We start from the raw sequence: 24908 nt of genomic DNA, 5'->3' as shown, positions 1-24908 counted from the left end.
AGTGTTGGAGCTTACCAAGGGGTCAGAGCTGTAAAGTCCAACCCACACATCTCTGCTTCAACAAAGTGAAGGGGATGGACAAGAAAAAACCCAGTCTAGAAGCTAAGTGGGACCATCCCATCTATTTTCTCTATCTGGGGTCAATTTGTGCAAATGGTTGACACACAAAAAGGCATCTTTTCTTCTGGTTCTGCTCAGCAAAGTTGTAAATAGAGTTTTTAGGTAAATATTCCAGATTCTGGCTAGGCTCAGCTTCTCCATCCCATCTCCAATATGTCAGTTAAAGAGATAAGTTAAAAACTTAAAGCACATGCTTATGATTATCTGGATTTCCTCAGTGTATGTTGTCATGAAAAAAAATTCCTTTCACTTCTGGTTTTATTACTTTGCATATCCTCTCTCTGCCTTTTGGTTAGTTTGGATAAGGATTTGTCTATCTTGCTGATTTTCTCAAAGAACCAAATTCTGTTTCATTGATTCTTTGCATTGTTCTCCTTGTTCTGTTTTGTTGATTTCAGCCCTCAGTCTGCTTATTCCCTGACATCTCCTCCTCTCAGGTATGTTTGTTTCTTTTTGTTCTAGAGCTTCCAAGTGTTCTGTTCAGTTGCTGGTATGAGATCTCTAATTTCTGTATGAAGGCGCTCAGTGCAATGAACTTTCCTCAGCAAACTTTCCTTTTGCCCCCTAAGTTTGGGTATATTGTGCATCCATTTTCATTGAATTCTAAGAAGTCTTTATTTTCTTTCTTCATTTCTGTCTTGACCCATTTTCATTCAGGAGAGAGTTGTTCAGTTTCCATGACTTTCTAAGCTGTTTGTTGTTTCTGTGCTTGTTGATATCCAGCTTTAACCCATGGTGGTCAAATGGGATGCAGGGAGTTATTTCAATTTTCTTGTATCTATTGGGACTCAATTTGTGTCTGAGTATGTGGTCAGTTTTGGAGAAAAATTCCATCAGGTGCTGAGAAGAAGGTATATATTTTTTTGTGTTTAGATGACATGTTCTGTAAATATCTGTTAGGTCCACTTGGTTTATAACACCAGTTAGCTCTAGCATTTCTCTGTTTAGTTTTTGTCTGGATGACCTGTCCACTGGAGAGAGTGGGGTATTGAAGTCTCCCACTATCAGTGTGTGAGGGTCAATATGTGATTTAAACTGTACTAGTGTTCCTTTTACAAAAGTGGGTGCCTTTGTGTTTGAGGCATAGATGTTAAGAACTGAAATGTCATCTTGGTGAATAATTCTTTTGATGAATATGTAGTGTCCTTCCCCATATCTTTTGATTAATTTTGGTCTGAAGTCTATTTAGTTAGATCTTAAAACAGCTACATCAGCTTGCTTCTTAGGTCCATTTGTTTGGAATATCTTTTTCCAAACCTTTACTCTGAGGTAATGTCTGTACATGATGGTAAAGTCTGTTTCTTGTATTCAGCAGAAGGATGGTTCCTGTTTTCACATCCATTCTGTTAATATGTGTCTTTTTATTGAGAAATGGAGACCACTGATACTGATAACTATCAATGAACAATGGTTATTAATTCCTGTATGTTGTTGTTTTTGATGGTGGTGGTGGGTGTGTGCCTGTGTGTCTGTGTGTATCTGTGTCTCCCTTCTTTTGGTTTTGGTGGTGTGACATTATTTATTTCCTGTGTTTTTATGGATGTAGTTAACCTTGGTTTTGGATTTTTTCTTCTAGCACCTCATGTATGGCTGGATTTGTAGATAGATATTATTTAAATGTGACTTTATCATGGAATATCTTATTTTCTCCATCTATGGTGGTTTCAAGTTTTGCTGGGGATAGTAGTCTGGGCTGGCATCTGTGATCTCTTAGAGACTGCGTCACATCTGTCCCTGCACATTCGGCTTTTAGAGTCTCCATTGAGAAGACAGGTGTAATTCTAATAGATCTGCCTTTGTATGTTAGTTGTTTTTTTTCCTTTTATTTAATATTCCTTCTTGTTCCACATGTTTATCAAGATCAGATAAACAATTTAAGTAGACTTATAACCACTAGTGAACTAGAAGCAGTCATTAAGTCTCCCAAACAAAAAACAAAAAACAAAAAACAAAAAACAAAAAACAACCAATCATCCAAACAAACGAACAAAAAAACAAAACCAAAATCAAAACAAAAACAAAAACAAAACCAGGGCCAGACAGTTTCAGCACAGAATTTGTCCAGATTTCAAAGAAGAGTTAACACCAGTACTCTTTAAATTGTTTCACAAAATAGAAACAGAAGGTACATTGCCCAATTAATTTTATGAGGCCACAGTTACCCTGATACCCAGACTCCAAAAGGACTCAACACAAAAAGAGAGTTATAGATCAATTTCCCTTATGAACATAGATGCAAAAAACTACTCAATAAAATACTTGCAAACTTAATTTAAAAAACACATCAAAAAGATCATCCATCATGATTAAGTAGGTTTCACTCCAGAGATGCAAGGATGATTCAATAAAAGAAAAGCAGTAAATGTAATTCACCATATAAATAAACTGAAAGGAAAAAAAGCACATGATCATCTCATTAGATGCCCCCCCCCCAAAAAAAATCCAACACATCTTCATGGTAAAAGTCCTGGAGAGATTAGAGATACAAGGGACATACCTCAACATAATAAAAGCATTTTACAGCAAGCCTATAGTCAACATCAAAGTAAATGGAGAGAAACTCAAAGCAATTTCAGTAAAATCAGGAACAAGATAAAGCTGTCCACTGTCTGCATATCTATTCAATATAGTACTTGAAGGTCTAGCTAGAGCAATAAGACAACTGAAGCAGATCAAGGGGATACAAATGGGAAAGAAAGAAGTAAAAGTATTGTTATTTGCAGATAATAAGATAGCATACATAAGTAACCCTATAAATTCCACTAGGGAACTCGTACAGCTGATAAACACTCACAGGCTAGGTACAGGATTAACTAAAAAAACCAGTAGCCCTCCTAGATACAAATGACAAATGGAATGAAGAAGAAATCATGGAAACAACAACCCTCACAATAGCCTCAAATAATATAAAATGTCTTGGGGTAATGAACCAAGCAAGTGAAAGACTTGTATGATAAAAACTTCAAGTCTTTGAAGAAAGAATTTGAAGAAGATATCAGAAGGAAAGATCTCCCATGCTCATGGATCAGTAGGATCAACATAGTAAATATGTCCATCCTACCAAAAGCAATCTACAGATTCATTGCAATCTCCATCGAAATTCCAACATAATTCTTTACAGACCTTGAAAGGACAATTTTCAACTTCATATGGAAAAACAAAAACCCCAGAATATCTAAAACAATCCTGAACAATAAAAGAACTGCTGGAGGTATCACCACCCATGATTTCAAGTTGTGTTCCAAAGCTGTAATGATAAAAACCACATGGTATTAACATAAAAATAGACACATTGATCAATGGAATCAAATTGAAGACCCAGAGATAAATCTGCATACCTAAGGACACCTGATTTTTGATAGAGAAGCCAGAATTATACAACGGAGAAAAGAAAGCATCTTCAACAAATGATGCTGGTCTAGCTGAAGCCTACATGTAGAAGAATGCAAATAGATTCATTTCTATCATGTCGCACAAAACTCAAGTGCAAGTGGATCAAAGATCTCAACATTAAACCAGATAAACTGAATCTGATAGAACAGAAAGTGGGAAAGAGTCTTGAACACGTTGTCATAGAAGACAACTTCCTGAACAGAACACCAATAGCACAGGCACTAAGATCAACAATTAATAAATGAAACCTCATGAAACTGAAAAGCTTGTGGAAGGCAAAGGACACTCACTGTCAATAGGACAATACAGCAGCCCACAGAATGGGAAAAGTTTCTCCAACTCCACATCTGACAGAGGTCTAATATCCAAAATATATAAAGAACTCAAGAAATTAGATATCAAAAAACCCACAAATAAGCCAATTAAAAATGAGGTACAGCTCTAAACAGAGAATTCTCAGTGGAGAAATCGCAAATGGCTGAGAAGCACTTAAAGGAATGTTCAACATCCTTAGCCATCAGGGAAATGCAAAGCAAAACTACTTTGACATTCCATCTTACACCTGTCACAGTGGCTAAGATCACTAACACAAGTGACAACTCATGCTGGCAAGAATGTGGAGCGAGGGGAACGCTCCTTCACTGCTGGTGGGAGTGCAAACTTGTACAGCCACTTTGGAAATCAATATGGTGATTTCTCAGAAAATTGGAATTGATCTACTTCAGGACCCTGCTGCATCACTCCTGGGCATATACCCAGAGGACACTCCATCTACCACAAGGACACTGCCCAACTGTGTTCATAGCAGCTTTATTTGTAATACCCAGAACCTGGAGACAACTAATGTCCCCCAGCTGAAGAATAAATAAAGAAAATGGGTACATTTATACAATGGAATATTACTGAGCAGTTAAAAATGATACCATGAAATTCGCAGGTGTGTCTCTGACTCTTTTACCTGCTCTTTTGCCTCCTATTGGGTTGCCTTGTCCAGTCTCAATATGAGAACTTTTGCTTTGTCTTATTGTGTCTTTTTTTGCTTGTTTGACTGTGCACTCTTGGAGGACTGCTCTTCTGAAGAAGAAACTGAGTTGGAGTTGTTTTGGGGGAAAGGTGAGGTGGGGAAACTTGGAGGACTAGAGGGAGGGGAAACTGTGGTCAGAATGTATTATATGAGAGAAGAATCTATTTTCAATAAAAAATTAATTAATTTAAAAAAGAGATAAGTAATAGTGAGAAACGGAAAGGTGGATTATTAAGTGTGATTTCATTGGGAAGCTCCAAAGTCAAGTTAAGAGCTTTTGCTACTCTTGGAGAGGACCCAGGTTCAATTCTCAAGTGTCTACATAGCAACTCACAATTGTCTGTAACCCCGGTTCCAGAAGATCTAATGCCCTCTTCTGGCTGTTGCAAGTACTGCATACATGGTGCCTAGACACACAAAGCACTCATATGCACATATATGTATGTATATTTAAATAAATAAATATACATGTATATATAAATAAATCTTTTTAAAACAAAAGATAGCCTCTAATTTGGAGCTTACAATTTTCAAAGGCTTTGAGTTTGTGATTGTCACAGCAGGGAGCATGGCAGCAAGCAGGCAGCCTTGGCACTGGAACAGTAGCTGAAAACTTTCATTTTTATTTACAGTCATGAGGCAGAGATAGCTAACTACAAATGTCTGGGCTTTTGATTTGATTTGATTGTTGTTGTTGCTGCTGCTTTTCTTTTCGTTTTTGAGACAGATTTTTACTGTGTAGTCCTGGTTATCCTGGAACTTGCTCTGTAGACCAGGTTGGCTTCAAATTCAGAGATTCACCTATGGTGATATTTTATTTGTATTAAAATGTTAATAAATAAAGTTGCCCAGGGGTCAGAGCTATTAGCAAGACATAGGAAATCAGGGCAATGGTGGTGTATGCTTGTAATCTCAGCACTTGGTAGGCAGAGCTAGGTAAGTCTCTGTGTGTTCAGGGATATAGCCAGTATTGGACACACATGCCTTTAATCTCAATACCATCCATAGAAAACCTGGAGGTCTATACAGACAGGCCATGACGAGGTGGTCATGTGTTTGGGTTTACAACCAATGAGGAGGCAGAACAGAAACTCTATATAAAGACTTTAACACAGGAAGTAGCTCTGGTTTGGAGAGATAGGACCACCACAGGAGGAAGGGTAGGGTTTTAGCTCTTAGCTCTGACCTCTTGGCTTTCTTCTTTGCATTGTTTCTGTGTTTCTTATTTAATAAGACGGTTGGTTACATCTACATTTGACACCCAACATGACAAGAATCTATTAAAAACTGCTTGGCTTGATTTGGCAGGAGGTCCAGTTTCTGGCCTGGGTGGCCCGGCTCCCTAGCTCGGGCCCAGGTCTGACTGACCAAGCTTTTGCTACTTGCTTAAAGCTGGTGCTACCAACAACTCAGGCCTGCCCTGCCGAACAGGGTCCCTGCTTGTAAAGCCAAGGCTTGACTCAGCTCAAGTGGCTACACTTTCTCTCTCTCTCTCTCTCTCTCTCTCTCTCTCTCTCTCTCTCTCTCTCTCTCTCTCTCTGGATTCACACCTCAAACACTAGGTGGCTGTTTTGAAATTCCCTCAGATTTCTACTGTTCTACACAGACTTGGTAAGTCAATTAACATATCTATTTAAAAGAGAATTGTTTTCTACATTAAAAAAATGGGCTTTATGTGTACATTGAAAGAAAATTGGGCTTTGTTTGAAACTTTAGGCACTCTGACAATGGAACAACTATATGAGAAGATTAATATTGATCGAATTATTCAGTTTATTACTTTTCATATCCTCATTTTACGACGTAAAAAGATAGTCAATTTAAGTGCCAGGATAACAGTCTTAGAAAAACCTGATAACCTGTAAAAATGAATTATAGAGAAATTCAAATTCAGACAGAAGAAATTAACAGTGAAGTTGCTTCAAAATTGGATCATAAGGTTACAGAAAGAAAGCCTGTTTTCACACAATCACACTTAATTTATCCGGTAGCCATACAGCAGCTACCTGGTGAAGAGAATGAACAAAATACTTGGATTCCAATTGAAATGTTAGACTTATGAAGATTTAAGGAGGCAATAGCATCTTATGGCATGCATTCCCCATATATAAAGCAAATGTTAAACACCTGGTCAACTTGTAATAGGATTTTACCAAAGGACTGGCGGGATTTGGCACAGGCTGTTCTTGAACCCGGACAAAATCTCCAGTGGAAAATGTGGTTCAATAATGAGGCTAAAAATATAGAAAAACAATGGAGGGATAAAGGATTAAAAGTCTGCCAGGATCAGCTTATTGGAGAAGTCCAATATGCTTCAGTACAAACACAATGTTTATATGATGTCCAAACCCAAATTCTATGTCGAACGGCAGCCTTGAATGCATGGGACAGAGTTGAGGAACCAGGAAAAAAAACCTAAGTCATTTACAAAGGTTATACAGGACCCAAAAGAATCTTTCATGGATTTCTTACAAAGATTGACTTCAGCAGTACAGAGAATGGTCCCAAATTCAGAGGCTAGTCAATAATAATTGAATCTTTGGCCTTTGAGAACGCAAACGCAACATGAAAAAGAATAATCAGGCCATTAAAGGCAAGATCTGCACCTTTGGAAGATTGGATTAGAGACACAGTTAATGCTGAGGCTTATGACCATGATGATATGTGGGTAGGAGAAGCAATTTCAAAAGGTTTGAGAAATGTTAGATGTTTTGGATGTGGAAAGCAAGGACATTTGAAAAGGGACTGTAAACAGGTCATTCCTAGAAATAATGTTTCTTCAAGGAATACTGGCAAGAGAATGCCCCTTCCTTCTGGAGTATGCAGAAGGTGTGGTAAGGGAAAACACTGGACCAACGAATGTAGATCAACAAGGGACAGACAGGGTAATCCTTTGCCTCAGTCTTTGGAAAACTCTCAGAGGGACCGCTGGCAGGCCCCCACAGAAAATCTAGTTAAAACCTTTCCTGCAGTTGTAGAGGAAACCCCCACACAATGCAACTAAATAACCAAATGCCTATTGGAATAAATCATGTTGGTCGGGATGATGAAACAGGGAGAATAGGAAATTTAGGAAAAAACATAAAGAAAAATTTTTGGCAAGCTTCTATTAATGAACAAAGACCAAAATTAACAATAAAAATAAATGGTGTTTTGTTGTCTGGTTTGGTAGACACAGGTGCGGACATTACCATAATTGCACCAGAATTTTGGCATCCAACTTGGCCTCTTCAGGAGGTAAACATTCAACTGTTAGGAATTGGAACATTATCTTGAGTGAAACAGAGTGCAAGATGGCTCAAATGTATAGGTCCAGAAGGACAGAAAGGAAAATTAAAACCATATATGGCTAACATAGCTATAAACCAGTGGGGTCAAGACTTGTTGCAACAATGGAATCCCTCCAATCTCAGAAACAAATCATAAACTAGCACATGTTTCTGAGAGAAATATTAGAAGATATTGTTCTAATGAGTGGTCACCAGCCATCCATATTATACAAGAACAGGGCACAAAAACTGATGATCTTCCAAAGACACCAACAGCTCTACCTTTAAAATGGTCAATAGACAATCCTGTATGGGTTCAACAATGGCCTTTAACAACAGAGAAACTCCAGGCTTTAGAAGAGCTGGTAGAAGAACAGTTAAATGCTCAGCATATTGAAGAATCAACTAGCCCTTGGAATTCTCCTGTATTTGTTATTAAAAAGAAATCTGGTAAATGGAGAATGGTAACAGACCTTAGAGCAATTAACAAAGTAATTCAGCCAATGGGCTCTCTACAATCTGGGATGCCTTTGCCGACTCTGTTACCAAAAGGATGGCCTCCCATAGTTATTGATTTAAAAGACTGTTTCTTTTCAATACCCTTACAAGAAAAAGACAGAGAAAGATTTGCTTTGACAATGCCTACTTATAATATTTCTCAACCAGTTAAAAGATTTCAATGGAGGGTCCTCCCACAGGGAATGTTGAATAGTCCAACTCTGTGCCAATATTTTGTACAACAGCCATTGGCAGTGGTATGTAAAAATTTCCTAAATCTATAATTTATCATTAGATGAATGATATTTTATTAGCTGACTCAAATGCAGATACTTTAGAAAGAATGTTTGAAGAAGTAAAGAAAATTTTGCCTTGCTGGGGATTACAAATTGCTCCTGAAAAGATACAAAGAGGAGATTCTATTAATTATTTAGGATATAAAAGAGAGCTACAAAAAATTAGACCCCAAAAGGTGCAAATTAGGAGAGATAGACTACAGACTCTTAATGACTTTCAAAGATTATTTGGAGACATTTCTCATCTAAGAACTATTGTTGGGGTAAAAAATGATGAACTGACTAATTTGTTCAAAACCTTAGAAGGTGACAAGGACTTAAATAGTCCAAGAGAATTATCACCTGAAGCTGAGAAAGAATTGGGCTTGGTAGAAAAGAAAGTACATGAAGGGCACGTAGATCGTATTGATCCAAAGCTGGATTGCATTTTGGTTATTTTACTTCCTAGGCATTCTCCAACAGGAATATTAATGCAGAGGGAAGATAGTATATTGGAATAGATATTTTTACCAAATAAACCAAATAAAAATGAAAAACTTATGTGGAAAAAATCTCTGACTTGATTTGGAAAGGAAAATTGAGACTTTGTCAATTAGCAGGAATAGACCCAGCAGAAATTGTCATGCCTTTAACTAAGGAGGACATTGAAAAATTATGGATAGAAAGTGAACCTTGGCAAAGAGCTTGCAGTAATTTTTTGGGAGAAATTAACAGCAAATATCCCAAAAGCGATAGAATTGATCTTATAAAGAGAGCTGATTGGATCTTGCTGCAAATTGGGGGGGGGGAGGGACACCCATATCTGGAGTTCATACATTTTAAACAGATGCCAACAAACAAAGAAAGGCAGGTTACAAATCAGAAAATTTAAGTAAAGTGGTTCAAAGTCCTTATAATTCAGTTCTAAAAATCAGAATTGTATGCTATTCTGTTGGTATTAATGGATTTTTCAGAAACTCTCAACGTAGTAACTGACTCTCAGTATGCTGAAAGAGTAGTATTACATATTGAGACTGCAGAATTTATCCCTGAAGCTTCAGAATTAACTTCACTATTCATTCAATTACAAGATACAAACAGGAAAAGGAGTCATCCTTTATATATAACTCACATCTGATCCCATACTGATCTGCTAGGCCCTCTAGCACAAGGCAATGATGAGATTGATAAATTATTGATAGGAAATGTGCTGGAGGCCTCAGAATTTCATAAAAAACATCATGTCAACAGTAAAGGTTTAAAAAAGGATTTTTCCATAACCTGGCAACAAGCCAAGGAAATAGTAAAGAAATGTCCTACTTGTTCCTTCTACAATCAAAGGCCATTACCAGCAGAATGTAACCCAAAGGGTACTCAGAGGAATTAAATCTGGCAGATGGACATGTTTTACTTTGCAGAATTTGGAAAATTGAAATATGTACACCACACCATCGATACTTATTCAGGATTTCAATGGGCAACTGAAAAAAGCTGATTATGTAATCACTCATTTGCTAGAAGTTATGCGCAAATCAAAACTGACAATGCTCCATCATATGTCTCTGTTAAAATGAAACACTTTTTTGCTTATTATAATATAAACCATATTACAGGTTTACCACATAATCCTACAGGTCAAGCAGTTATAGAAAGATCAAACAGAACTCTAAAGGATATGCTAAATAAACAGAAAGGGGTAACAAAAACCCCCAGAAATAGACTACATAATGCTGTATTAACTTTGAATTTTCTCAGTGCCAATGAGAAAGGAACAACAGCTGAAGAGAGACATTGGATAATAGAAAAAACTACAGAATTAAATCAGCCTATATACTTTAAGGATGTGCTGACCTCAGAATGGTAACCAGGATATGTGTTACATTGGGGACGAGGTTTTACTTTTATTTCTACAGGAGAAGATAAGTTGTGGGTACCATCAAAATTGATAAAGGTTCGATTTGAACAAGAGAGACCTCTTAATTAGAAGAGGTGATAGTTCATCAACTAGCATGAACATCCTATTTAAACTAACTTGTACCAGTAACACATGCCTTTTCATTTAATCAGATAATAACTTGCCAAAAAGGAACACCCCCAAAATTAGTCTTGGGGAAAGGTTTTTGTTTTTGTCTTTTAGGAGAATGAAGGTTAAGGAATTTGAAGAACACTGGGCAAATGAGACAACTGAAGAAAAGGGACAAATTGTCTATCCCAAGAAACAGAGTGAAATGGTATATGGGTGTATCATCTACAAAATTTTATGTCTTCCTAAATGTTTGTTTCTGCTTTTCTTTAAAGATTTAACACTATTGGTCTTCTAATATTCCCAGTTCAATTAAAATTTAAAGCTGACTTTGGAGTTGGAGAATGGCTCTCTCCTTCTTTAAACTCAAGCATGTTGTTAAAAGGAAAATGCAAACTCCCTGTATCATGTCAGAATAAAAGAGCCATCTTCTGCTATGGGACAGGACAAAAGCCAAATTAATTAAGGGACTATTCTATTACTAATCTCAACTCTTTGATTCTATTCTGATTCTTTAAACTTTTCTTAAAGTATGAATTTTATATCAAAATTTACAAGATTAATATATATATATATATATATATATATATATATATATATATATACATTTTAAACTTTGTTAAGATATGAATGGTCATATAGAGTACTAACTAATTCTAAAAAGAAAAAAGGCTTCAGTTAGCTGCATATATATGTCTTTGTGTTCGAGTTTCTTACCAGTTTTCTGCAGGAATTCATGGCCAGGCCTAACATCAACTGAAGTCTCCAGGAAGAAGATGGGGCCCCACAACAACAACAATTCCACATGGACAATAATAACATCACTAAGCTGACAAACACCATCTTTAAGCTTTGAACTACAAAGTGTTCAGAGCAATTTTGAGAGACCTAGCTGAGATGATCCAGTCTCAAAGACTACTTGAATAAGGACTTGAGATAAACCCTGAACTTTGGCATTATACACAGACTGGATAATGAAGGATATAGTTACCTTTCCTAGTTTTTGACAATTAACCTAAAATTTTTCTTTTCATGATAAAGATACCTTCACCCATACCCAGCAGGAAGCAATTTTAAGAATACGACACCCACATTCCCAAAGAGGTGGTATGGGGCGTGTGGTTTTTTTGGTCTTTTAATGGGTTTTGGGTCTGGGATAATTTTCATTGATTAGGGGGTTTGGTTACAAGTTGTTGTCAAGGGTTAGGAAAAGGGCTAAGCAAAGGAGATTAGATTTAAGGTTCTTGTTTTAAAAAAAATGAAAAAAGAAAGAAAAGAAAAATGTAAATATTTTGCATTGGATTGGATTGTTTTATATTGTATACAAATTATATATATTGAAATTGATATTGTTAGGAAATGCTATATGTATATTTCTAATTGTACTTATACCATTCATTTAATAATGTAATACAATTTTCTGATCCTTGAATGTTGTTATTACCAACTATTAGGATATAAAGAAATGAAAGTTAGTAGTTAGACATTATAATAGAACTTGTAGTCATATTAGGTATGTTTTTAAGATTGAGTAGATATATTTTAGATAGACAGGTTATCTTCAAACCCTTCAGAGTTCTACAGAATATGGCATGTTTTAATAACTTAGAAATTTTTTCTTTTTTGTCATGACTATGAGACATATCGGCTCCTGGCAATCTACTTCAGAGAAAATATGGGCATTGAAAAAACTGCATATGGAGTTAACTTTCATTGTGTCAAAAGTTAGCCACTGAACAATAAAGTATTCTCGAATCAACTGCTGACAAATAGAACAGACAGGACACAAAACAAAGGACTACTGATTCTTGCCAAAACACGTGTGGTTATGGCTTTATGAAAAGGCATCTTCTGAGGCCAGGACAATATGGCACCATCCCTGAAGTGCCCTTCGCAATCTTGAAAAGGTACAGTGCCCTTTTCTTTGAAGGCAGCTGAACAGGCAGAGGGCCGATGGCTTCTGTTGTGCAATGGAACAGCAGCTGAACCAGTTATTCTTGAAGAGTAACTAAACTCACACCTCTCAATAGTAGAATGGCATTTAATAGAGGGATGTGGAGAAGAAGGGGATGCTGAGATGAAGCCATATATACACAGCCAAGAAGAATGGACAGCTGAATTAAAAAACCATCAACAATTTCCAGAATTTAAAATCTTGAATCATGGCATGACACTAGTGGAATTCGGGTGTTTCTGGTACATGGACTGCTCTCACCCAATGTGAGGTTGAACTGTTGACCTTGTATACATCCTACTTCATAAATGAGTCTGCCAGATACGCTAAGCCTATAGGCTGAAGATGATGCCCCAACACTGCGGAGAAACCTCAGAAGACTGAACAGCAGCTGGCTGTTTCTGTCAACTCATAATTTTTTTGGAAGTTGCTTGCATGTACTTCCGGTTTTTATTTTTGTTAGCTAATATTATTTTCTTCTTGGGTCTCTGAGGGAGTTGAAGATTAGTTAGTTATAGTTGAAGATTAATTGGGATAAAAAGTGAATTAGATACAATTGGATAGATAATGGAATTATTTTCTCTAAATTTGTCAAATACAAATGAACTAGACATTGTTTAGGTATTTATTACTTGTATATATTGTATATAGTTATTGTACTTCTGTATATAGTTTTTCTTGTGTTAGTTATAAGCTTTTTCCTTTTTTCATTTTATTAAAATAGAAAAGGGGAAATATGGTGGTATTTTATTTGTATTCAAATGTTATTTGTATGTTAATAAATACAGTTGCCTGGGGGTCAGAGCTATTAGCAAGCCATAGGAAAGCAGGGCAGTAGTGTCGTATGCTTGTAATCCTAGCACTTGGTAGGCAGAGCTAAGTATGTCTCTGTGTGTTCAGGGATACAGCCAGTATTGGATACATATGCCTTTAATCTCAATACCATCCATAGAAAACCTGGAGATCTATACAGACAGGCCATGATGAGGCGGTCATGTTGTCGGGTTTACAACCAATGAGGAGGCAAAACAGAAACTCTATATAAAGACTTTAATACAGGAAGTATCTCTGGTTTGGAGAGGTAGGACCACCACAGGAGGAAGGGTAAGGATTTAGCTCTTAGCTCTGACCTCTTGGCTTTCTTCTTTGCATTGTTTCTGTGTTTCTTATTTAATAAGACTGTTGGTTACATCTACATTCACCTGCCTCTCTTCCTGAGTACTGGGATTAAAGTTGTGTGCCACCACTGCTCAGCATGGCTGAGCTTTTGAAATATCAAATCCAGCCAGGCTGTGGTGGTGCTCTCCTTTTAATCCCAGCACTCAGGAGGCCCAGCTAGGCAGATCTTTGTGAGTTTGAGGCCAGCCTAGGCTACAGAGTGAATTCCAGGAAAGTCTCCAAAGTTACACAGAGAAAACCTGTCTCAAAACAAACAAACAAACAAACAAACAAACAAAATATCAAAATCCATCTCCAATGACACACCTCCTCCAAAAGGACACACCCCCTAATCCTTCCCAAACTGTTTCACCAACTGGAGATGAAGTGTTCAAATACATGACTCTAGGGGGCCATTCTCAGTCCCACAGCACAGGTGCAGAAGGGGACAGGCACAGGGTAAGCTTGTGGAGGGAACCATGTTTTAACATGTCACGGTTGAATCTGGTGACGAGCCCCAATCTGAGGCAACTGAGAGCCCTCAGCATCTTGTTAGCTCACCAGATGCTGTTAATCCTTTGAATATTTGAAGCTCTATGTCAGAAAACAGGAAAGATCATGTATTAATATATTTTATATAATCATAATCAGATGCCACTATTGTAAATGACTGACACTGATTGATTTTGTTCTTTCAGGAATATCCCGAGTAGTTCTTTTGTATTTTCATGCATGGAGAAACCACTCTAAAGCTTTAAACCATGAGGTGTTCAGCCAGTGTCTCACTCATTACCTCTTTCCAACATTGTCTTTTTTCCTTTTATTGAACATAGATTCTTTTCTCATACAATATATCTTGATTATACTTCCCCTCGCTCTACTCTTCCCAGTTCCTCTCATCCTTCTCTTTCCTCATGATCTACTCTTTCTGTCTCTAATTAGAAAAGAACAGGCTTCTAAGAAGTATCAACCCAACATGACAAAATAAAATATAATGAGATGGAGCAAAAAATCATCATATCAAAGTTGGACATGGCAACCCAACAGAAGGAAAAGAGTTCCAGGAACAGGCATTCGAGTTAGTGGCCCACTCATTCTTACAGTCAGGAGTTCCACAAAAATACTAAGCTAAAAGCTTTAATATACACACAGAGGACCTGGTGCAGACCCATGTAGGTCCTGTGCTTGCTGCTTCAGTCTTTGTGAGCTCATATGTGCCTCGCTCAGTTGATTAGTGGAACATGTTCTCCTGGTGTTGTTCATCCCCTCTGACTCTTACAGTCTTTCTGCCCCCTTTTCTGTGGGATTCCCTGAGCTCTGAGGGGAGGAATTTGATGAAGAAAGTAAGAGACATGCATAATTAAGTAGTTCTGTGTGGGGGCCCACAGAGGTTTCCTAGTGAGATCTGACCTTCTTTTACCCAGCAGGGCTGCATTAGGGGATGGCTTGACCACGTGTGTGGTTACCAGGTGTTTGAAAGGGTCTGCACTTGGCTGTGCTAGGGGAGGTCTTTTGCCCTGCCCCTTGGCATTCCTATAAATAGCCCTTTTGAAGAGACAGAAGGGACTGATGGATATTGATCCTGGTCCTCCTTAAGCTAGCCTATGCTTCTGTCTGTCTTCTGCACACTACCTTTCTATCTAAGTATTTTTTATCCCTCTCTCCTCAAGAGCACCCTGGGAAAAAGTGGGAGCCAGCCTCCCATAGCTGGTGCCTGAACAGGGACATAACTGGGGGCTCGGCAAAAGGAGAGCAAGGGGCGCTGCAGGAGCAGGGAGTGTGCCTGGTAATAAAGTAAAAGTAATGGTGATGGTATTCTATTTGGAGGAGTAAAATGGTGTATAGATAAAGCAAAGTGACTGAAAGAAAAGCCAAAGTGAGAAGCTTGGCTACAGCTAGTACTCTGTCTGCCTAGGTTTTTTTCTCTCTTAATTTCAATAAAAATTAGGGAAAAAAATGTAGGGCTTAGGTATAGGAATATAGTGTAGGAATAAACTTAGGAAATAAAGTAGGAAAAAAAATACAGAGGAGCTGTGTCCTTGGTTCTCTGAATAATGGGACTCTGAACACAGACTTCTAGGGGAAAAAATCAAAATTAAAAAGCAAAAATACTATGAAGAAAATTGGCCAGAAAATATTCCTTGGTCTGTGGACAGCTTAGATCTGAGCCCTGAGTGGCAGGGGGAAATTTTCCCCTGAGGTGGACAAGAACAAGACAAAACCCTCCACTCCAGTGCCACTGGATAGAGATGCTTGCTTATAATATCATACCACCAGGGTCAGTTTCCTCTTGGCCATGAAGCCGAATTTAGGGAACAGAAGTCTTGGGATAAGACAAAGGAGGAACTGAAGGGCTTGAAAAAACTTAGTAATCTCTCTTACTCACAAATTGGAAGCTCTTCAAGTCTCTTTCCTTCTGTAAGGGCAGAATTAGACTCGCCTGTAGAAAACACTTAACAGAATGGGAGAGTCACCTGTAATTACCCTAGCACACAAATCCACTGGAGCAGACACTCACTGTTAGTGCTGCATCTTCTCTTCAAGCCAGCATTCAGGAGACAACTAGCATGGGGGAAGAAGAGTGAGGTTTAAGTCCCTAGCAGTGGTTGCAATGGCAACATGAGAAAATCTGAGGCTATGTTTGGCTATAAAAATGAGGCAGAAACAGGGACACAAGCCCCTCCCCAAGAACAGAAAGCAGTTAGCAGAGGGCTGAGCCTTGGCTGAGACATCAGGGACTCTGCATCTGGGAGGAGGAGAAAAGCAAGAACAAATGAGATCTATTGGGAGGAAATCTCTCTGAAGAGGCTCTTGTTTCAAGTACTCTCATTGTTTTTTTTCACTGATCTGGTAAGTCAGGGGAGTGAGCCCTGAGCGGTTTTTGCTTTTGACACCAAGCACCTGTCCGTGCATGTGGGCAGGCAGGCATGACCCACTCCAGGGATAGTGCTGCTTGGGAACCATAGCTTGTGAGGTGGCATAGGTCAGCACCTGGAGGAAGGTGCAGACAGACTGGGACAAAAGCTTTCAAAGGTTCCCAGTAATTGCACAGCAAGATGCCCAGGGAAATATGTGAATACATGTTCCAACTCCTCTTAAACAGCTTATGGGGTTAAAAATGGCTTGCTGCTGGTGCAGGTACAGCCCAAAATGCTGCTTTTCTCCAAGCGCTATTAGAAAGCTTAGCTTACCTCCCAGGAATGGGAAACAGGTGAACAAAGCTTGCCTATCAGGAGGCAATTAAAATGCTAATGTTACTTTGTCAGGCTACTTTGAGACAATTTAGAAAGGAAGAGATTGCAGTCTGAACACTGGGAAGTTGCTTTGAGGTATGGAAGAAGCTTAAGGCTGAATAAGGAACCTGGGTTGTGCTTGAGATGCAGGAAGGAAGCATTAGGCTAATAGAAATGTATCGAAGACAAGGCATCATTGAAAGAACTCATGGCAGTCTTAAGGTGCAGCTTTAAAAAAGTAAGGGGGAAATTAGTTGTACCCTCAGTCACAAATGAAGCTTGCTGGTTCCCTGAGCATTTGGTACAATGTGTAGAACAGAGGAATGTCAGCTCTGAGACTGTAGCTGCTGACATTCCTCCAGAAAGGCTGGAATGAAACGAAACCTAGAGCCACGCTGCTTCTGTTTGTTAGCAGCAAATCAATGCATGGCTCCTTTAGCAATGATTCATAATAGCTGCACAGAAAGTTTTTTCAAAGAGCTTTACAGCAGCTCAGTACAATAATTCCATGCTCGAGACAGGCCCAGCAGCGGCCTGCAGAGGTAGACGGGCTCGGTGGCAACGGCCCACAGGGACATACAGGCCCCGTGGTGGCCCGCAGAGGTAGATGGGCCCAGCAGCAGTGACAAGCAGAGGTAGGTAGGCCTGTGGTGGCAGCCAACAGGGACATACAGGCCCAGCGGTGGCCAGCAGAGGTAGACAGGCCTGGTGACGGAGACAAGCAGACGCAGGTAGGTCTGCGGCGGTGGCCGGCAGAGGCAGTCAGGCCCGGAGTGGAGGCAGGCAGGCACAGCAGGCAGCGGTGGAAACAGAGTCGCAATAAAGACCAGAAACAGAGCTATTACCCGCTGAAGAGCTAGTAAAAACAAACTCTTAATCAAAAGCCTGGAACAGGGATGCCTCTAACCCCAACACCTGGGGAAGAAGCTATCTCCGTGGGACGGAACCAGAACGAATCTGAACACTCCGTCTGAGGACAACCCAGGGCCCAGCTGCTGATCCTGCAAAACCCAACAATTTGGAGGTATTGGTGAGACTACCCCGCTCAGCTAAAATCCATCCAGGAGAGGATTCAGATGCCTACAGTTTGAAGTCTGAAGAAACAAGATCAGCTGAGGAGTTGATGAATGAACAAAACTTGACCTGGGAACACAGAAGAAGGTGCTGCCCAGCCACCAAACCAGATCACGAGAATCATAAGTATATACTTCACCAACTGAGATCATCTGCGCCTGAAGAAACAGCCCAATAAAACCATTTTAACCAAGAACTCCTACTAAACCAAGACTAAAAATTAGAACAAGAGAGGCACTCTCAGACACAGACACCACCTGCACCGAGCAGAGGAAGAGATGAGTAGACGCCAGTGCAAAAATACAGGCAACAACATAAAGACCTATATGGCAACATCAGAACCTAGTGATTCTACACCTGCAAGACCTGAACATACCAAAACAGAAGAAACCCACCCTAAAAATGACTTTAAGAAGATGATAGAGGCCCTTAAAGAAGAAATAAAACATTCCCTTAAAGAGGAAATAAAAACTTCCCTTAAAGAGGAAATGAAAAACTCCCTTAAAGAGGAAATAAAAACTTCCCTTAAAGAGGAAATGAAAAACTCCATTAGAGAGGAAATAAAAATTTCCCTTAAAGAGGAAATGAAAAACTCCATTAAAGAGGAAATAAAAAAACCCCTTAAAGAAATGGGAAAAAAAATGAACAAAAAATGGGAAGAAATCAAAGAAAGCCAAGAAAAAGCAATTAAACAGATGAAAGAAACATTCCAAGATCTGAAAAATGAATTTGAGACAATAAAGAAAACACATGCTGAGGGAATGCTGGAAATAGAAATCCTGACTAGGCGAACAGGAACTACAGAAACAAGTATAGCCAACTGATTGCAAGAGATGGAACAGAGAATCTCTGACACTGAAGACACAATACAGAAAATGCATTCGTCAGTCAAAGAAAACACTAAAGACAAAAAAGTCATAACACAAAACGTCCAGGAAATTTGGGACACCATGAAAAGACCAAACCTAAGAATAATAGGGATAGAAGAAGGAGAAGAATACCAACTCAAAGGCAAAGAAAATATATTCAACAAAATCATAGAAGAAAACTTTCCTAACCTAAAGAAAGAAATACCTATGAAGATACAAGAAGCTTACAGAACACCGAATAGGCTGGATCCAAAAAAAAAAGTCCCCTCACCACATAATAATCAAAACACTAAACACACAGAACAAAGAAAAAATATTAAGAGCCGCAAAGGAAAAAGACCAAGTAACATATAAAGGCAAACCCATCAGAATAACACCAGACTTCTCAATAGAGGCTATGAAAGCTAGAAGATCATGGACAAATCCTATGCAGACACTAAGAGACCACGGATACCAACCCAGACTATTATACCCATCAAAACTCTCAATCACCATAGGCTGAGTAAACAAAATATTTCAGGATAAAACCAGATTTAATCAATACCCTGTCCACAAACCCAGCCCTACAGAAAGCACTAGAAGGGAAAATCCAATCCAAAGAAGCTAAACACATCCATGAAAAATCAAGCAATAGATAATCCCACACTAACATACACCAAAGAAGGACAACACAACACAACCACAAAAAAATAACAGGAATTAACAATCACTGGTCATTAATATCCATCAATATCAATGGTCTCAACTCACCTATAAAAAGACACAGGCTAACAGAATGGATAAGAAAACAAGACCCATCCATCTGCTGCATACAAGAAACACACCTTAACTTCAAAGACAGACACTATCTCTGAGTAAAGGGCTGGGAAAAGGCTTTCCAAGCAAATGGACCTAAGAAACAAGCTGGTATAGCTATCCTAATATATAATAAAATAGACTTCAAACTAAAAAGAGATCAGGATGGACATTACATATTTATCACAGGAAAAATCCACCAAGATGAAGTCTCGATTCTAAACATTTATGCTCCAAATACAAAAGCACCCACATTCATAAAAGAAACACTACTAAAGTTCAAAATGCACATCAAACCCCACACATTAGTAGTGGGAGATTTTAACACACCACTCTCACCAAAAGACAGATCTACCAGACTGAAACTTAACAAAGAAATAAAGGACCTAACAGATGATATGACTCAAATGGACCTAATAGATATCTACAGAACATTCCATCCTAACACAAAAGAATATACCTTCTTCTCAGCACCCCATGGAACCTTCTCAAAAATTGACCACATGCTTGGACACAAAACAAATCTCAACAGATACAAAAAAATTGGAATAACCTCCTGTATTTTATCAGACCACCATGCCTTAAAGTTAGACCTCAACAACAACAAAAATTATAGAAAACACACAAACTCATGGAAACTGAAAAATGCCCACCTGAAACATCAATGGGTCAAGGAAGAAATAAAGAAAGAAATTAAAGATTTCCTAGAATTCAATGAAAATGAAAGTACAACATACCCAAACTTATGGGACACTATGAAAGCAGTGTTAAGAGGAAAATTCATAGCTCTAAATGCACACATAAAGAAGATGGAGCAATCCCATACCAATGAATTAACAGCACAACTGAAAGCTCTAGAACAAAAAGAAACAAACTCACCCAGGAGAAATAGACGCCAGGAAATAATCAAATTGAGGGATGAAATCAACAAAATAGAAAACAAGAGAACAATAAAAAAAATCAATGAAACAAAGAGTTGGTTCTTTGAAAAAATCAACAAGATAGACAAACCCCTAGCCAAATTAACCAAAAGGCAAAGAGAGAGCACCCAAATTCACAAAATCAGAAATGAAAAGGGAGACATAACAACAGACAAGGAGGAAATTCAGAGAATCATCAGATCATACTTCAAAAATCTGTACTCCACAAAAATGGAAAACCAGGAAGAAATGGACAATTTTCTGGATAAATACCACATACCAAAATTAAATCAAGACCAGATAAACCATTTAAATAGACCAATAACCCCTAAAGAAATAGAAACAGTCATCAAAAGTCTCCCAACCAAAAAAAGCCCAGGACTAGATGGTTTCAGTGCAGAATTCTACCAGACTTTCAAAGAAGAACTAATACCAATCCTCTTCAAAGTGTTCCACACAATAGAAACAGAAGGAACACTACCAAACACTTTTTATGAGGCTACAATTATCCTGATACCCAAACCACACAAAGATACAACAAAGAAAGAGAACTACAGACCAGTCTCCCTCATGAACATTGATGCAAAAATACTCAACAAAATATTGGCAAACAGAATCCAGGAATACATCAAAACAATTATCCATCATGACCAAGTAGGATTCATCCCAGGGATGCAAGGATGGTTCAACATATGAAAATCAGTCAATGTAATATACCATATAAACAAACTGAAAGAAAAAAACCACATGATCATCTCCTTAGATGCTGAAAAGCCTTTGACAAAATCCAACACCCCTTTATAATAAAGGTCTTAGAAAGATCAGGAATACAAGGAACATTTCTAAACATAATGAAAGCAATTTATAGCAAGCCAACAGCAAACATCAAATTAAATGGAGAGAAACTCAAAGCGATACCACTAAATTCAGGAACAAGACAAGGCTGTCCACTCTCCCCATATTTATTCAATACAGTACTAGAAGTTCTAGCTAGAGCAATAAGACAACAAAAGGAGATCAAAGGGATACAAATTGGCAAGGAAGAAGTCAAACTTTCACTATTTGCAGATGATATGATAGTATATATAAGTGACCCCAAAAACTCTACCAGGGAACTCCTACAGCTGATAAATTCCTTCAGTAAAGTGGCAGGATACAAGATCAACTCAAAAAAATTAAAAAGCCCTCCTATACACAAATGATAAAAGGGCTGAGACAGAAGTCAGAGAAATATCACCCTTTACAATAGCCACAAATAATATAAAATACCTTGGGATAACACTAACTAAACAAGTGAAGGACCTTTTTGATAAGAACTTTAAATCTCTAAAGAAAGAAATTGAAGAAGATATCAGAAAATGGAAGGATCTCCCATGCTCATGGACAGGTAGGATTAACATAGTAAAAATGGCAATCTTACCAAAAGCAATCTACAGATTCAATGCAATCCCCATCAAAATCCCAACACAATTCTTCACAGACTTGGAAAGAAAAATACTCAACTTCATATGGAAAAACAAAAGACCCAGGATAGCTAAAAGAATCCTATACCATAAAGCAACCTTTGGAGGCATCACCATCCCTGACCTCAAACTCTACCATAGAGCTATAGTAATAAAAACAGCTTGGTACTGGTATAAAAACCGACATACGGACCAATGGAATCGAATTGAAGACCCTGACTTTAATCCATGCACATATGATCACCTGGTTTTTGACAAAGGAGCCAAAACTATACAATGGAAAAAAGAAAGTATCTTCAACAAATGGTGCTGACATAACTGGATCTAAATATGTAAAAAATTACAAATAGATTCATATCTGTCACCATGCACAAAACTCAAGTCCAAGTGGATCAAAGACCTGAACATAAATCCAGTTACACTAAACTTAATAGAAAAGAAAGTAGGAAGCACTCTTGAATGCATTGGCACCGGAGACCATTTCCTAAATAAAACACCAACAGCACAGACCCTGAGCATAACAATTAATAAATGGGACCTCTAGAAATTGAGAAGCTTTTGCAGGGCAAAAGACACAGTCAATAAGACAAAAAGACAGCCAAGAGAATGGGAAAAGATCTTCACCAACCCCACATCTGACAGAGGATTGATCTCCACAGTATATAAAGAACTCAAGAAACTAGACATCAAAATACTGAACAGTCCAATTAAAAAATGGGCTAAAGAGCTAAACAGAGAATTCACAAAACAAGAATCACAAATGGCTGAAAGACATTTAAAGAAATGCTCAACATCCTTAATCATCAGAGAAATGCAAATCAAAACGACTCTGAGATAACACCTTACACCTGTCAGAATGGCTACGATCAAAAGCACCAATGACAGTCAATGTTGGAGAGGATGTGGAGCAAAGGGAACACTCCTCCACTGTTGGTGGGAATGTGAACTTGTACAACCACTGTGGAAATCAGTATGGCGGTTTCTCAGAAAATTAGGAATCGAACTACCTCAAGACCCAGCCATCCCACTCTTGGGCATATACCCAAGGAACGCTGATTCATACCATAAAGATACATGCTCAGCTATGTTCATAGCAGCACTATTTGTAATAGCCAGAACCTGGAAACAACCTAGATGCCCATCAACAGAAGAATGGATGAAAAAAATGTGGTACATATACACAATGGAGTACTACTCAGCAGAGAAAAACAATGAAAGCATGACATTTGCAGGCAAATGGATGGAACTAGAAAAAATCATCCTGAGTGAGGTAACCTAAACCCAGAAAGACAGTCATGGTATGTACTCACTCATAAGTGGATTCTAGACATAAAATAAAAAACAAGACCACAACCTATAGAACCATGGAGGCTATATATATAGCATGGAGGTCCCTAGGACGACTGTGGCTTATAATAAATTTCGGTTTTACTCAATTATTGAAAAAATAGCCAAATGAATGGAAACACATGAACTATGAACCAAAGGCTGATCAGGCCCTCTGAATAGGTGAGACAGTTGATTGGCTTGATCAGTTTGGGAGGCAACTAGGCAGTGGGACCAAGTCCTGTGCTCATTGCATGAGTTGGCTGTTTGAAACCTGGAGCTTATGCAGGGACACTTGTCTCAGTCTGGGAGGAGGGACTGGACCTGCCTGGACTGAGTCTACCAGGTTGATCGCAGTCCTTGGGGGAGGATTTGTCCTGGAGGAGGTGGCAATGGGGGGTAGGCTGGGGTAAGGGGAGGGGGTTGGAGGGGGAAGAATAGGGGAACCCGTGGCTGATATGTAGAACTGAATGGAATTGTAAAATAAAATAAAATAAATTTAAAAAAAAGAAAAAGAAAAAGGAAAAAAAATAATTCCATGCTCACCCTGAGGCAAGGTTCTCAAGAAAGCCTGCCATAAAGTGCTGCTGCAGCAGGGAGTGAAGTTCCAGCAATGTTTGTTTGAATTGTGGCACTTAGGGGAGCTGCAGTGAATTTGGGTACAGGGACAGCTTCCCATCTGGTGACCACTCACCACTGGGCGCACTTCTGCCAGTTCTGGAATGGCTGAGAGGGCTCGGTGGAATAGGTGGCTTTGGGGGAGTGGTGTCATCCCAAGTGTGACAGCCCCATGGCAGCAAGAATTACAGCCCACTAGCAACGGCACTCATTGATTTCTGGAGTCTAGGGAGCTGAATACAAAGACCCTAGAGCCACTGAGGAAATAGACTCTGACTTCAAACTGCCAGGAAAACTTCAGGATGATATCAAAGCTGACTGTGAACTCCGAACTAAGGAATGAGGCCATTTGAGTTCACCTACAATTTTAACTGTGGCCACTCGTGATCTGCATACTCTCTATCTTCTTAGAAGAAAATTGTACTTTTGTTAAGAGATTTTTTCTAGATGTTTGCTAAGGTTTGTAAAGCAGTCCTATAGAGTTTGCTTTTGCACGTAAGTTTGTAAAAAGTGTAAAATGTATAGTGATATTCATGCTAGTTGTAAATATGCATAGTAATGCTCATACTAGAATTATGTTAATTTATTAATGAACCATGGTTTGGTGGAGCTACTAGAATCTTTAAGTTTGATGTAGTTTATTTGATGCATTTGCATTGAGAGTTTTGATTTAGAAAAGGGTTTGGCACAGCTAAAGTTGTTATAGACATTTTAGATCTATTCAAAAAGAACATTCCATCTTTATTATCTTCTACTCCTTTACTGGGGGGTGTGGCAGCTCAGGGATCACTGTGGATATTCCAACTACTTGTGAGCTCTAGTTAGGGACCTGAGTCAGAGCTGAGTTAGGCTCTGTACTCCTTCTTGTCAGAGGCTGGTAGTCAAAGATGGGTGAC

Source organism: Peromyscus leucopus, chromosome 14 (assembly GCF_004664715.2).
Source record: "Peromyscus leucopus breed LL Stock chromosome 14, UCI_PerLeu_2.1, whole genome shotgun sequence".
NCBI classification, from domain to species: domain Eukaryota; kingdom Metazoa; phylum Chordata; class Mammalia; order Rodentia; family Cricetidae; genus Peromyscus; species Peromyscus leucopus.
The sequence above is the reverse complement of the archived record's forward strand: the minus strand, read 5'-3'. Positions refer to the sequence as shown.